This window comes from Amblyomma americanum, chromosome 1 (genome assembly GCF_052857255.1).
Source record: "Amblyomma americanum isolate KBUSLIRL-KWMA chromosome 1, ASM5285725v1, whole genome shotgun sequence".
Taxonomy (NCBI): domain Eukaryota; kingdom Metazoa; phylum Arthropoda; class Arachnida; order Ixodida; family Ixodidae; genus Amblyomma; species Amblyomma americanum.
In genome coordinates, this window is record NC_135497.1 from 278,736,924 (window position 1) to 278,751,301 (window position 14,378).

Genomic DNA, 14,378 nt, shown 5'->3' on the forward strand with positions numbered 1-14,378 from the left:
AGAAGTGTCGAAGACCCTGATCCCGAGTGGAGGATGCTCGACGTTGAAGAACATTCAAAGGAGGAAAGGCCCGCGACAGTTCAGACGGGGGCAGTCAGTTTCTCGTCGGCAGTGGAGACAAGAGCTCAAGCGACAGCCCGAGCAACGCAGCGTCCGCTCTCTACTCCCGTTACGATGTGCCTTACCGTAACACCGGGAGAAATTGCAATTAGGCAAAAAGGAGACCCGAGCCTGAAGGCCTGCTTCGAAAGAGTCGGGGAAAAAGTGAAAAGAAAGAAGAGTCGTACGTCATTCGAATATCAATCGGTAAATGGTATTCTGCACAGGAAGTGCATATTTAGTTCAGGAAGGCGGGTCCAACAGCTGGTGTTACCGAGAGATATGCGAGAGACCGTGCTACGCTTAGGACATGACGCCATTATGGCCGGACACCAGGGTGTCCAAAAAACGGTATCTATGATCGCCGAGGAGTTCTTTTGGCCGGGTGTTCAGAGTGACGCTAAGCGCTTTGTTCGCTCATGTGACGTATGCCAGCGCACAGTTCCGAGGGAAAGAGTTGGTCCCGTACCTCTGGGCAAGATGCCAGCCATCGACCTACCGTTTCAGCGAGTGGCTGTTGACATTGTGGGGCCAATCTCTCCAGTATCCGCCAAAGGCAATAGATACGTGCTTACTCTGGTTGACGTGGCCACTCGTTATCCTGACGCTATTCCAGTGAGAACTATTGACAGTATCCAAGTGGCGGAGGGTCTTGTGGAAATGTTTTCGCGTTATGGGTTCCCGAGGGAAGTTTTGAGTGACCGGGGCTCGAACTTCACATCGGAACTAATGAAGGAGGTTAACCGCCTTTTGTCAGTAAGGCAGTTACTGACGACACCTTACCATCCCATGTGTAATGGGCTTGTAGAGCAGTTCAACGGCACCCTAAAAATATGATAAAGAAAATGTTCCAGGAGAGACCCACTGATTGGGATAGATATCTTCCAGCTCTTTTGTTCGCTTACCGCGAAGTACCACAAACGAGTCTTGGTTTCTCGCCCTTCGAGATGTTGTATGGGAGAACCGTTAGAGGTCCACTTATAATACTCAAGGAGCTGTGGGCTAATAAGGAGGTTGCATCAGATATCAAGACAACATACGCATACGTGCTTGAGTTGCGGGACAAGTTGGAAGAAAAATGCAGGCTTCCACATCAAGGCCTGGAAAGGGCGCGCGAACGCTATAAGGGCTACTATGACAAGAAAGCATGCACTCACATGAATCTGAATCCGGACGACAAGGTTCTCATCTTGCTACCCAGGATCATAATGAGTTACTGATGCAGGGGAAGGGCCCGTATCTTGTGACGCGGAAGAAAAAGGACTTGGATTGTGAGTTATTGATAGATGACACTAAGAACGTTTTCCATGCAAATATGTTGAAGAAATACGAAGAAAGAGGTACCGTACGGTACGCCCCCAAGGTAGCATGTGTGGTGGTGGCCGAGGAGACAGGTGATGCTGCCGAGGTTACTACGTGCAGTGGGAAGAAAAATGCAGGAGGGGATGAGGTACTAATGAAGCCCAATGTGAATGAAGACATACGATCACAGCTCTACTCCAAATCAAGGGGGAGACGTTTTCGGATGGGCCAGGCAAAACGGAGGTCAGGTGTTACAAATTAGACTTGTATACAGATAGTGCTAACTGAACAGGTTTATTTACATCTGGGATGTATCTTGCTGTTGCTGGTGTGCTAATGTATCTCTGGTTTTTATCTTGTTGTTGTGGTAGCGGTTGTTGGTGTTATGTGATTATACGAGGGAGTGTGTTGTGGACACCAGCATGTTTATTAAGTACTCTGTACGGACAACGGCAGTGGTGTGTTAGTGTTCTGAAAACGCAGTTTGGTGTGCTATGTTAGTGGCGTGCTCATGGTGTGTGCTGGATATCTGCGGTGTGGTGTGTGCTGGACATCTGCGGTCACGGTGTTGTGTGCTGGGTCCAGAATCGCCACAGAAGATAGTCGGTTGGCTGGAGGGCTTGAAGATGAGGATGACGTAAGCAGTTTTTCATGGAAAAATTCTTGAGAGAGGCGGCCTTTGTCACATATATTAGGGAGCCTAAATTAAATTTTAAAGGAAAGAGGTGTGAAGAAGGCGACCTGGGTTAACCGAAGAATAAAGAAGAGGAAGAAGAAGCATTCGGTGAGGTGGAGAGAGATGATTGGTGGAGAAGCATTCGGTGAGGTGGAGAAAGATGATTGGTGGAGAAGAGAAGAAGACGACGACAAGGCTTACGTGGACTAACGCCAAGGCTATAAAAGGGCGAGGGAGAGCGAGGCACGGGGAGGGACGGCAGAGAAGTGGAGGCTCTGGCGCGTCAGGGACGCATCGGCTGGAATTGAGCGACGCCGGCTACTGCTCCGGTGAGCTCGCGTTCTACGGCTTCGTATCGTGGACATCCTGCCGTGCCTGAGCCCGTTCCGGGGAGTCAACGGAGGACGCTATCACCTGCTACGGCCACGGGTGTCTCCAGAGCTGTTGCCATCCATCCGGGTGGTGCCCCCAACGTCAACAACACCGGCATCACCTCCACGCGCGCTTGGACCTGGAGCTTGTACGACGCAGCCAGCGACGCCGCCACCGACGCCAGCCCAAGCATATCGAACGCCGCCTCGACGCCGGCTACTGGATCCATACAACGCCGCAGCCGCACCGAACCAACCGCGAGCACGAACGCCGACCACTAACAGTAGAACGCTAGTAGTAGACGCTGGTAGCAGTGTTACCGGGTCGTGTGTATTTATAGTCTTTGTGTTTTGTGTTAGTGTTAGTTTTGTGTTCTAGTGTGTGTGTCACGTAGGGTGTAATTAATGTGCGTTTGTGTGGGTACACCTGTCGCCTATAGTCCATTCTTTCGGTCCGAGTGTTCTCCGGGGAGATCCGTGACACACCACTTCATCCTCATGTGCCCAGTTGCCTTGGCGTAACCTGTCAGCATAGCTCATAACACAATTGTCTACTGTGTGCCCAAAGCGTCGGCACTGGGTGCATCGAGGCGTACGTACTACACTGACGCCATAGTTGGTCCACATGGTTACAACGAAGACACAGCGGAGGCCTGCCTGGGATAACAACTAAAGCTTGTACCCCGAAAACGTTGAGCGTGCGAGGAACGGCACTTGCTGACTCTCCGTCCTTGAGCGTGAGCGAGAATCCCGGTTCGCTGTTTCCATGTGCTCCATTCCGGGGCACCGCCACTTCTCACGCTCGATAGTTTGTACAGTTCCAAAAGGCTCCAAAGCTTCCACAATTCTCCGGTGCTGCATATAGCGCGGTATCCAAAGAAGCCTATAAGCTTCACATTTTTGGTGTACGGGTCAAACACGTTACATTTTAGACTTTTGACGTGGAACTCTGCTTTGTCAATAAGTTTCTGTTTTGAGGAACTGCTCTCGCACGTCACCATCCAAACGCGACTCATTTGGTACTGGCCAATACAGAGAATCTCACGGAGGTCCACAATCTGCGCAGGCGCGTCTCGGAAGTCGGGAACACGGTATGGGCGACCCTTGAGGTGAGCATGCAGAAAGACGGTGTTGAGGACAACATTACCGGTAGGTAGTTGAGGGAGGACAACGTTATACGAGACCGTGGCAACTTCAGATGTCGGGAGACCTCGGCCAACGGCCGATGCGCTGTTTCCAGCTAGAAGGAAGGAAGGCCTCAGCTAGAAGCTAGAAGTTAGTTAGTCCTCAGACGTTGCTGGCACATACCCACTGCGGGGGAGTGGCCAAGACACAGGCGGTTAATTGCTGGAGACAGGAAAGTTTTGACGGGAAAAGGAGTGGTAATATAGTATGTAGGCTGATAGATTGGAAGATGCAAGGGCAGGGGTCCTGTTAACTTGGAGATTGAAGACGGGACAATGGCTTAATGTGCATAACATTATGCAATGCCTGTAATGTTTCAATGTCGTACTGACTGAGAGGGGGAAAAGAAATTAGAATGGGAGTCGCTGCGTTTCTTGAAGGAAATTTTGCTCAGCAGAGCGCGCACTCCTGTCGCTTCGTCCAAGCAAAGAAGCGCCAATGGAAAGAACAACCACGGAAGACACAGGCTAACCCAGTTGATGAAATGGAATTTGCAAAAGACGCTTCCTCAAATGAGATAAGCGGCGGCAGAACAGCTGGAAGTCATCTATTGTCTCAGGTTCAGCACAAAAAGGGCACAATGGGGAAGCCGTCAGGCCAGATTTGTGAAGGTAGAAATTTAGAAGGGGAACCCGGCAACGCAAACGCGTCAAAGAGACCTCTAGTCTGCGCGAGCGCCAGTCTTTGCTACTCCAAGGATGCAGAAGATGCTGATATTCTGGAGATGATGTAAGAGCCGAGGCAGCAAATTCCTGAAATATTGCGTAGCTGCGAAACCTCACCGAAGCAGTATATGCACAGGTTGACAGGACAGCAACAATTGGGCCGCAGAGAGGCTCCTGCTAAGGAATCTGAAACCTCATCTAAATGAAAGCCCAAGTGAACTGGTACCCAAAGCAACCTTACCGAATTTAGATGGAGCGGAATCAGGAACTTAAAGAGGCGTAATGCCCGAGACTCAGTTGGTGAGGATAATGAAGAGCAAATGGACAGAGTCCGTCATAACCACGACCTGGGAAACGGTAGTTTATAATTTTCGTGAGGCTAAGATTATTGCTAATAATTCAACCAGATAAATTGGAGTGAAGTCAGTATAACCTCAAAGATCCGTCTATACGCCGATGATTGTGTATTGTACCACACCATTAACTCTGTCAGTGATCACTTCCTTCTGAATGAGTCTTTTGGTATATTCTGTGATTGGTGCAATACGTGGCAGATGAAAATCAACTTCAGCAAAACAGTTGTCATGTCTTTCACCAACCGCCTATGCCCTTCTAATTACAATTATTCATGCCCTTCTAATTACGATTATTCATCCCTGCAAAGGGTACATGAATATAAATATCTTGGCGTTATTTTTTCACACAATATGTCATGGTCAAAACACATCGATCATATCACAGCTAAAGCTCTTAAAAAGGTAGGTTACTTGAGGCGCACAGTACGGGATGCTCCTAAAGAGACGAAACTGGTCATGTATAAAACTCTAATTCGCCCTATTCTTGAATACGCTTCCAATGTTTGGAATCCATATAAGCAATGTGAAATTGATCAAATAGAATCTGTACAACGAAAAGCTGTAAGATTTATTTTTCGCCGCTACGACTTTCATTTTTCACCCTCAACTGCGATATCTTCCTTAAACTTAAGTCCGCTCGCATCCCGCCGGAAAACTGAGTCCTTAAAACTTCTTCACTCAATAGTGCATTCTGCTAATTGCCTCTCAGAGAGTAAGCATATCACGTTTTCAAAACCATCTCTAACCAGGAGCCATCACGATCTTAATATCCAACCCTTTTTTGCCCGTACTAACGCTTTCAAATACAGTTTTTTCCGCGTACCGTGGAGAGTTGGAACTCTTTAAATGGAAATATACGTGCCTTTTCTGTGTCTGATTTTGCCTCCGAAATTGAGACGTAGCATTATATGATGTTGTATGCAGCGTTTGTTTCACATTTTGCCATGTACCCCTTTATGCGCGCAACTGTACCGCATGATATATGTAACCACTCCTGCTATAGCCCCTGGAATGGGGCTGCAGTATTTTCAAATAAATAAAAAGACGGAGAGAAAAAGACCAACCCAGTGAAGGCGAAAAAATACCCACACTTGCCTTTTCGCGATCCTGCGAGGTATCGGTATCAATAAGAACATGAGAGGGGAAGGACCTTAGGTGGTCCTGCAACAGACCCTGAAGAAGCGGGAAGGGCAGCAGCTTTGCATTCGATGGAAAAATGTCATCGAATTCAATTTGGAGAGAAGATGAGTTGTTATACATTTGGCGGACATCTGTGAAATGAATGTTTGTATGATCAAGGAGGGACTGCACGTAATATATCTGCGGGAAATGAAAACGAGACCAGGCGGCACTAAAAAAAGGGTGGGGGGGAAGGTTTACTAAGAAATATACTGGAGGCGTGAAGAGGCGAGTCGCAGAATTTAAAAAATTTTTGAACTGTTAAAAGGCGAAACCTAGCTGATAACGATGGGATTCGCGCCTCAATATGCACAACAGCATTGGCGACATATTTTGGAAGCCCCAGACAGAGGCGCAACGCCTCACGCTCCAAGAGCACAAGAGGGCGAAGTTTATAGGCAGGAGCTCCTGAGAATAAAACACAGCCGAACTCCAAAACTGAGCGGACGTACATTTTATAAATCATCAGAAGTGTATGCCTTCTCATGACTGACCAAGCACTACAAAGCCTGCGTAGGATGCCAATCGCCCGAACTCCTTTTGCAGAAACTTCCTCAGTGTGTGGCCGCCAGGATAGAGTAGAGTCGTATATTACTCCGAGATACTTCACCGTCTGAACTTTATGAATTATGTTATTTCTATAGACCAGGCAGATATTTACAGGAACAGAAACCGGAAATACTACCAATGCGCATTTCTTCACATTGAGGGACAGATGAATTCTTCCTAACCAGTTGTCAAGAACATTGAGGTAATTTTGCAGGGAGCGATAAAGAGTGTGAATGTCACCTGCTGATGCAAAAAATGCAATATCATCGGCGTACACATAAGTTTTCACGTATTGAATGCATGAAATTGAGCTTAGAAGAATGTTAAAAAGAAGAGGTGAGAGAACTGATCCTTGCGGTACACCTCTTGTCTTTGAAATCTCCTTGAGGAAACACCATTCTGGCAGCAATAAAATTCTCTATTTTCAAAAAGAAAACACAAATCCAGGCTACAAAATAGCTTGGGAAGTTCAGTTCCAGTAATCTGAGTAACAGAGTCGAGTGCTCAACGCTGTCGTATGATTTACTGACATCCAAGGTGACAAGCGCAGCAAACTGTTTTCTATTGCGAGCTAATTTAATACGACTCTCTAGGTCAGTATGAGCACACCAAATTGAAAAAACCGGCCTGAAACCAATTTGACACGGATTCAAGAGAGAATTTTTTGAAATGAATGACATGGCACGGCTGCAAAGGACCCTTTCCACCAATTTCACTAGGTTCGATGTTACTGAAATAGGGCGTATGTTGTCTGAAGTTAAGCCCTCCCCTTGCTTTTTAATCAATGGAACTATTTCCGCAAGACGCCACTCATGAGGAATACAAGGACATTTAATAGAATTTTTAACTAGAGCCAACAGGTCTTCAGGAGATTCATTGAACAAAATTTTGATCATAGATGAAGTGATTTTATCGGGGCCACGAGCCGCTGGGGATAAGCGCAGAACAATTTGCGACAGCTCAGGCCTAGAGACCTCAGTGAAATCACTTGAGGTGAATGTGAATATAGCAGGAGAAGGTAGAGCAGATGTAAAGCGAAGCTCTAGGCCACATGCAATATCCTATAAGGCCTTTGCGACGTCAGCAGGGGACTGAACGAGGGGTTCAGTGTTGACAGCCGGTGAAATCACCTTGTTGCGCCTCATGAAATTAAATAAAGCTCGTTTATTTCCTGATTGCGAAAGGAAATCATAATGGTTTGTATTATACTCCTCCTTTGCACGGGCGACAGTGCGCTTAAATGTTGCTGCAACATACTTATAATCCAACCAATTTTGGAGGATTGATTGAGAGAAGTTTCTTGCAATCTGCTTTCTGTCGTCTATTTGCACGCGTGCACTTAGCATTCCACCAATTGTCCACGATTGCACCCTTCGTTCTCTTAACCAAAAATTCAGACTTTTGCCTTGCATGATCCAGTACTGAACATAGATGTTTAGCCTTGCTTTCGGCATTTGTCTCAGCGCAAGGATCTGAAGTGATTTGGAGAGCTAACTTTAGCGTGTCTTTAAAGCAACTGTAATTTATTAACGTGCGCTGATGTCGCTCAGGAAGAGTTAATTTACACGCAAACTTGAAAGTAATCGGAAGATGATCACTGTTTGTTGCACAGTCAACAGGCGCCCAAGACATAACAGAGATTTCTGTGGAGGAAAAAGTTAAATCCAAGGTAGAGCGGCATTGACTCCGAACAAACGTAGGCAATCCGGAATTGTTGCAGATCAAGTTATTGTCAGAAGCCCAATCAAATAGTCTAGAACCAAAGCTGTCTGTTTTAAACCCCCATGTCACATGGTGCGTATTGAAGTCTCCAAGTAATAAAACCTGAGAACGGCTACTAGACATGAGTGAGCCAAAGGGCCGAATTTCATGCACACCAGACGGGAAATATGCATTAGCTACCGTAAAGGGCTGTTGACCTGAGACACCGAGGTCAACCGCAAGGATTTCACATTAATTGTCCGCATACTGGAAAGAAAAGCAAGCCCTGTGGCAAAACTTTGTAGAGATGAGCACTAACAACCCTCCCCCTCGTGATGACCGGTCAAGCCGGAACGGACGGTTATTATTGAGATGATAATTGAAATTTGTAGTTAACCATGTTTCCTGTAATGAAACTAAATCTGGTAGAAGCTGATTGCATAGGCAATTTAAATCTGTTGAAGCTGAGAATATAGATCGGCAATTTCACAGGAGTACACTTAAGAACCAATCTTGGCGGGAGTGCCGCAGCCGCGACTACCTTTTCTAGAATCCTGGTCTTAGGATTTTAACCTGCGTTACATTTCTTTGTCTTTGACTGTGGGCTAGATGGACCTGCAATATTCAAAGGAGACCCACTTCGTTTCTGGGCGCGGAGATCAGACTCCATATCCACACAGTCCATAGAGGATGCGTCCATAACGCTGTTCGGAGGAGAGGCCTGAGAGGTATTTTGTTGCTCATATTGTTTTTGGCCATGTGGAGAGGAATTGATTACCACAGAAGGAGGAGCAGCTTCCGAAGCCAAAGAAAGCAAGAGCGGAGCGGTGGGCATCTGCAGCATATTGGTCATCTGCATAACTATTACCTGCGAAATGCACGTGGAAACGGTTTTCATAATGCGATCCATTGCATTTGCCACAGCTTTCTCAACTGCCGCTGTAATACCCTGGGACAAACTGGCATCCATTATTCGTGGGCATTTGGCGGCCACACTAGAGTAGCCTGAAACTCTCTCCTTGACTGTGGCAAAAGCCTCTCTCCGCGTGCATCTGCTCTTGTCTATAAGCTCGAGCACCTGAACTTCTTGTGCTCGTGCAGGACAGTCAGGCGAATCAACAGGGTGAGCACCACTACACAAAAAAATTTCTGTTGCTGGTCGGGACATTCCTTTCTGCAATGACGTTCCCCACAAGCACAGCAGCGTAAGGCCAATTTGCAGGCTTTGCCGCTGTGGCCAAATCGCCAGCAGTTTTGACACTGAATGGGCCGAGAGTTGAAGGCATCTACACGAAATATCAATGGCCACACCTTAATCTCTGACGGCCAGAATGTTCCTGCAAATGTGGCAATGACGGACACCGTAGAAATTTTTACTCCGTCAATCATCCTGCTGCATCGATGGACAGCAATCACTCCTGCAGGCGAGAGGTTCTCAAGTGTTTCCAGAGGTCTCAAACGAGAGTCGACCCCTCGGACCATGCCCTTGGAACACGCAAGATGAGGCGGAATGAATGCGCTCACCGGGTGGTTGGCGAAGGACGTACACTTCAGCAGGTCTTCAATACAGTCCTTATCCGGTGACCTGCACAAAATACCACCTCTTCCGAACTGCCGGACATCGGTAATGCGCATGAAGTGCTTCGATGTGGACTGAAGAGCCGCCTGTACTGCCTCCGGGTTGTTCAGTCGGATCGCGCCTCCATCAGAAGGCACTGAAGCGACCGGAATGCTCTAAACTCCACTGCGGAAAAACAGATCAATTGGGAGCTGGTCTTGATGAAGAGATGCCGATCAAGGGGAAAACCCCTGGCCGGGAGAAGTAGACATTAAGCTCTCGTTCCGCGCCCAATCACCCTAGAACAGGAGCAAGTAGGCACAGACAAAAAGTAGAAATTTAGCAAGCCAGCGCAACCCCGCCAGGTACTTAGCCGCTACCCCGCAGCCTGGCCTGCTTCCAGAGATGTTGTTGTTGTTAGCCTATCAAAAGATGGCACATACCCACACTGTGGGATCGGCCAAGAGTCGGGTGGCTATTCACCTGAACGCAGTTAATAAAAAGGAAAAGCACGTGGGAGCGCAACACCGTTGAATTCTTCCTCATGAACAGTAAAGGGATGAGAGTTTTGATTTCAAAATTATATGAATAATAATAAAGAGAGGGATTAAATAATAATGATTAAGTCAAAATGTAATAATTGATAGAAAAGAAAAATTTTGGAACACTTAGCAAGGCAGTCGGTGAGATTCTATCAGGAAATTTAGAACAGCGGTACAAACAGATCTGTGGCTGAACCCAGATATGGTGGCGCCAAATGATAGCAAGAGTGGGCTGCTCAAACTAAGGCCAAGATGCTGCAAGGGCTCCTCCAGCAACGTTTTTCTCAGAGAGTTGAATCGGCGACAATACAGCCAAAAATGTTCTATAGATTCAGGGTCACGGCAAGATGCACAAAGGGGAGAGAGCGCCAAACCCGACTTGTGTAAATAGAAATTTAGAGGGGGGATGCGGCAGAGCAGCCTACTTCTTCTTCTTAGTAAGCATGACGCCTTTCTGCGTCTTCTTCTTCTTCTTCTCCTTTGTAAGCATGGCACGTACATGCCCACGCGAGGGATTGGCCAAGGTTCAGTGGATAAACCCAATGAGGTATTTGCGCGGGGAAAAATAGGAGTGAGAATATTGAATCAAGATAAAAATGTGAAAAGTCGAATGAATTAAAGAAATATGAATTACCAGGAATATAATCGAGCATTTTTGCACATGCGACAAAATTTTGTATACAGCTAACAAGGTAATCGATCAGTTGCACTTATGTAATCATGAAGGTAGCCGCAAACACTGCTTAACGGAAATCCCTTTGCGCTCGCATCGAACGAAAGAACTGGGAGATACAGAGGGAGTCCTAACCTCGAAAAAAGGACCTCCAAATACTGTTTTCTCTGAACGGCGAACCGCCGGCAAGAGAGGAGAAAATTGTCTATTGTTTAAACTTGCCCACATCATACACAAAGTTTGTCGCAGCGAACCCACATCTGAATGAGTGCAAATTTGAGGGATTCTGCATCGCAGAAGCGTCATTGACACCTCACAAAGCCTTGATTTACACCACCGGATATTCCATGGGTACTTTAAGTGGTGAAAATCCACGGTATTGAGCAATGGATCACTCAAGTTGGCTGAAATATGTTGGAAGCGCTGGAAACGTGAAGTTGCTAACAGAATGAGGTGATGGACGGGATAGATTACAGGAGCGCTGAGAGCATACCTTGCCAATAAATCAGCCACCTCGTTAAAATAGACGCCCGAATGTCCAGGTGCCCAGACAAAGCGGATCTCACGCACTGTGCGCGGAACAAAAAACCCAAGCGGACGATTCAATAAAGATTTTCGCGAATTTTGGAGAGAGACCAGAACTGAAAGGCAGTCTGCAAGAATAAGAACCCGTGCTACATGCCTCGGAAGTTTGAGAAGAGCCAAACCAATGGCAAGAAACTCTGCGAACAATATAGGAGTATAATCTGGGATACGAACGGAATAGCTCCAAGCCAACTCCTGTGAATATATTCCAATCGCCGCCTTCTCACAGCTGCCGGAGGCATCAGTGGAGATAACAGTATGAAGAGGAAAATTCTGTAGGTGTTCAGAAAGGAGACCATTCAGGATATTTGCGAGCATATGTTTCGCATGGGACGGGAAAATACGGTCGTAATAGAAGACGGGGTCAGCCTGCGTATCTGCAACTTGTTGGAAGGAGATCAGATCAACCTGAAGCGGGGCTAACACATTCTGCGTGAACCTAACTTGCGGAAACTGATAGCGTGGCCAATGATTAGTGAGAAACATGTGTGGTTGGGATAGAAAAATGGGACTAATAATGCCGGGGGCCGGGTCAAAGTACCTGAGTAAAGTACGCACTGTTAGAAGTTTGAAGCGGGAAAAGAGATCGGGGATACGGGCTTCCAGATAAAGGACAGCGCTTGAAGCTGAATTTGGGAGGCCGAGGCATAGCCGTAGGGCACGCCTTTCCAGAAAAGCTAATGGCTGCAGCTTCTAGTTGGCGCTACCAGAGAATAAGACGCAACCTAATTCCAGAATCGGTCTCATATAAGCCTTATACAGCAACAGTAACGTGTCACGACGCATGCCAAACTTTTTATTACCAACTCGTGTCAACCGGCTTAGATCACGTTTCCCTTTAATAACATTGTTCTTAATATGGTGTAACCAGTCCAAACTTTCATCATAAGTAACGCCTAGGTATTTAACCGACTCCACCTGCGGAATTGGAGTGGAGCGGTAGACTAGCGAGATGTACAAAGGAGTGGCGAGCGGAAATACCAGCGCGCCACATTTGCTGACATTAAGTGATAAATTAATTTGGTTCAACCAGAATTCAATAGCATTCAGGTATGCCTGCAAACATTCGTAGAGTGCATGAATATCCTTTGCTGATGCGAAAAAACTATATCACCTGCGCATACATAAACTGTAATGTTTGGATTAATGGGTATGTCCCGAACCAATATGTTGAAAAGCAGTGGAGACAAAATAGAACTTTGCGGCACACCTCTTGATTGAACATAGGTATTAGAACAGAAAGATCCGTCTGTACAGAAGAAATATTTCTTTCTTTTAAAAATTTACAAATCCAAGCATAGATGTAGTGCGGCGGATGTAGCCGAGCAAGGTTGTTAATAAGGACCGTGTGCTCAACGCTGTCATATATGCCTTAGCAACATCGTGTCACCAAGGCCGCAACTTCTCTCTTGCGCATTGAGAGTCGCATTCGGCTCTCGAGATCCGCATGCGCGGACCATATGGAACAACCGCGACGAAAGCCAATCTCTGCGGAGCTGAGGCCGTTAACGTGATGAACATGCTCTGTGAGTCGACTGTGTACTACTCTTTCTATTAGCTTTACTAAATTTGAGGTTTAAAGCAATCGGCCGAATATTGTCTAAAGGAAATCCATTCTCTGCAGTTTTCAAAAGTAAATTTATTTTCGCAATTTTCCAACTGTAAGGAATCCAAGAGTTTTCCAATGACGCATTTACAATATCCAGAAGGTGAGTTGGAAAGTCTTGCGCTAAAATGTTTAACATGCCCACAGTAACCACATCAGATCCCGGAGCAGCAGACTGCATCGAGGAAACAACTGGGAGGAGTTCCGACACGTCCACCTCAGGATAGTCCGAGCTGGGGGCGAGAGTGTGCAAAGGTTTCGTTTTCTGCACATGGAAACGCTAAGCCAGCCCCTGAGCTATACGTTCAAGGTGTTGCTTAGCTTCCTGCGGAGACAATACCATTGACATTATGCGGTCGGAGGCCGGAGAGTTGTTAATTCTGCGCCATGAATCTATATAGAACCTTCTTATTCTGGGTTTAGAGAGATAATTGTTTAAATTTTGATTATAATACAGATTACAGCCGTTCAGATCGGCTTCCTCTTCCTCTTCACGCTACATAGCACGCGGACTCTGCCGCCTCTAAAGGCACCTACGGAAGGATAACGTTCGCAGCACTCCAAGCGGAAATTGCCCTTTTTTGCCTCAATTTTGACACACGCAGCTCCGCTCGGGTGTATATTACCTCTCCTATCCTCTCTCCCTGTCCCTCACCTCTTTCATTTCATTTCTCCATCCTGCCTGCTATCCTTTGCTTCCGCTGACCCAACTCAGGTGCTTCAGTATCGATGGCAGATTCCGGGGATAGCAAAAAGCTTTTCCTTCCTTTTTATTATTATTTAATAAAACAACTACTAGCTCCGCTCGCTCCCGGCAAGGTGGCTCAGGGGTTAGGGCGCTCGGCCTATCGATGGCTCGCTGTTGCGACATAAAATTTCGGTGCAACTACTCGCAATACATGACCGATGACAGCTGCTGCTGCTCAGTACACTGGAATGAAGGACAGCGTCATCGAGATTTTTCCCTGGTCGTTGCATATGTAGAAAAATGCAAAGGTTCTTGAACGACAAACATTCATTAAAATCTTTGTCCTCTACTTGCTACTTTCATGGCCTTTACGTTTTTCATATCAGCGGCATACACTGATTTGCTGGTCCCGGACCGATATAGTTCTAGACTTCGTGTGATATTTTCTTTACTTAATAAATACGCAAAAACATGGAAGCATTGATATCAATTATGGCTGCCACGAGTGAACGATAAGGGGATAGTTGGTATGACATGATTACAAGAAATAAAACTGAGCATGGAACCAGACACACAAGATAAGCAAACAGAGCTCGTCCTGTTTCCTTCTATGCTGTGTCTTGTCCCCTGCCCAGTTCTATGT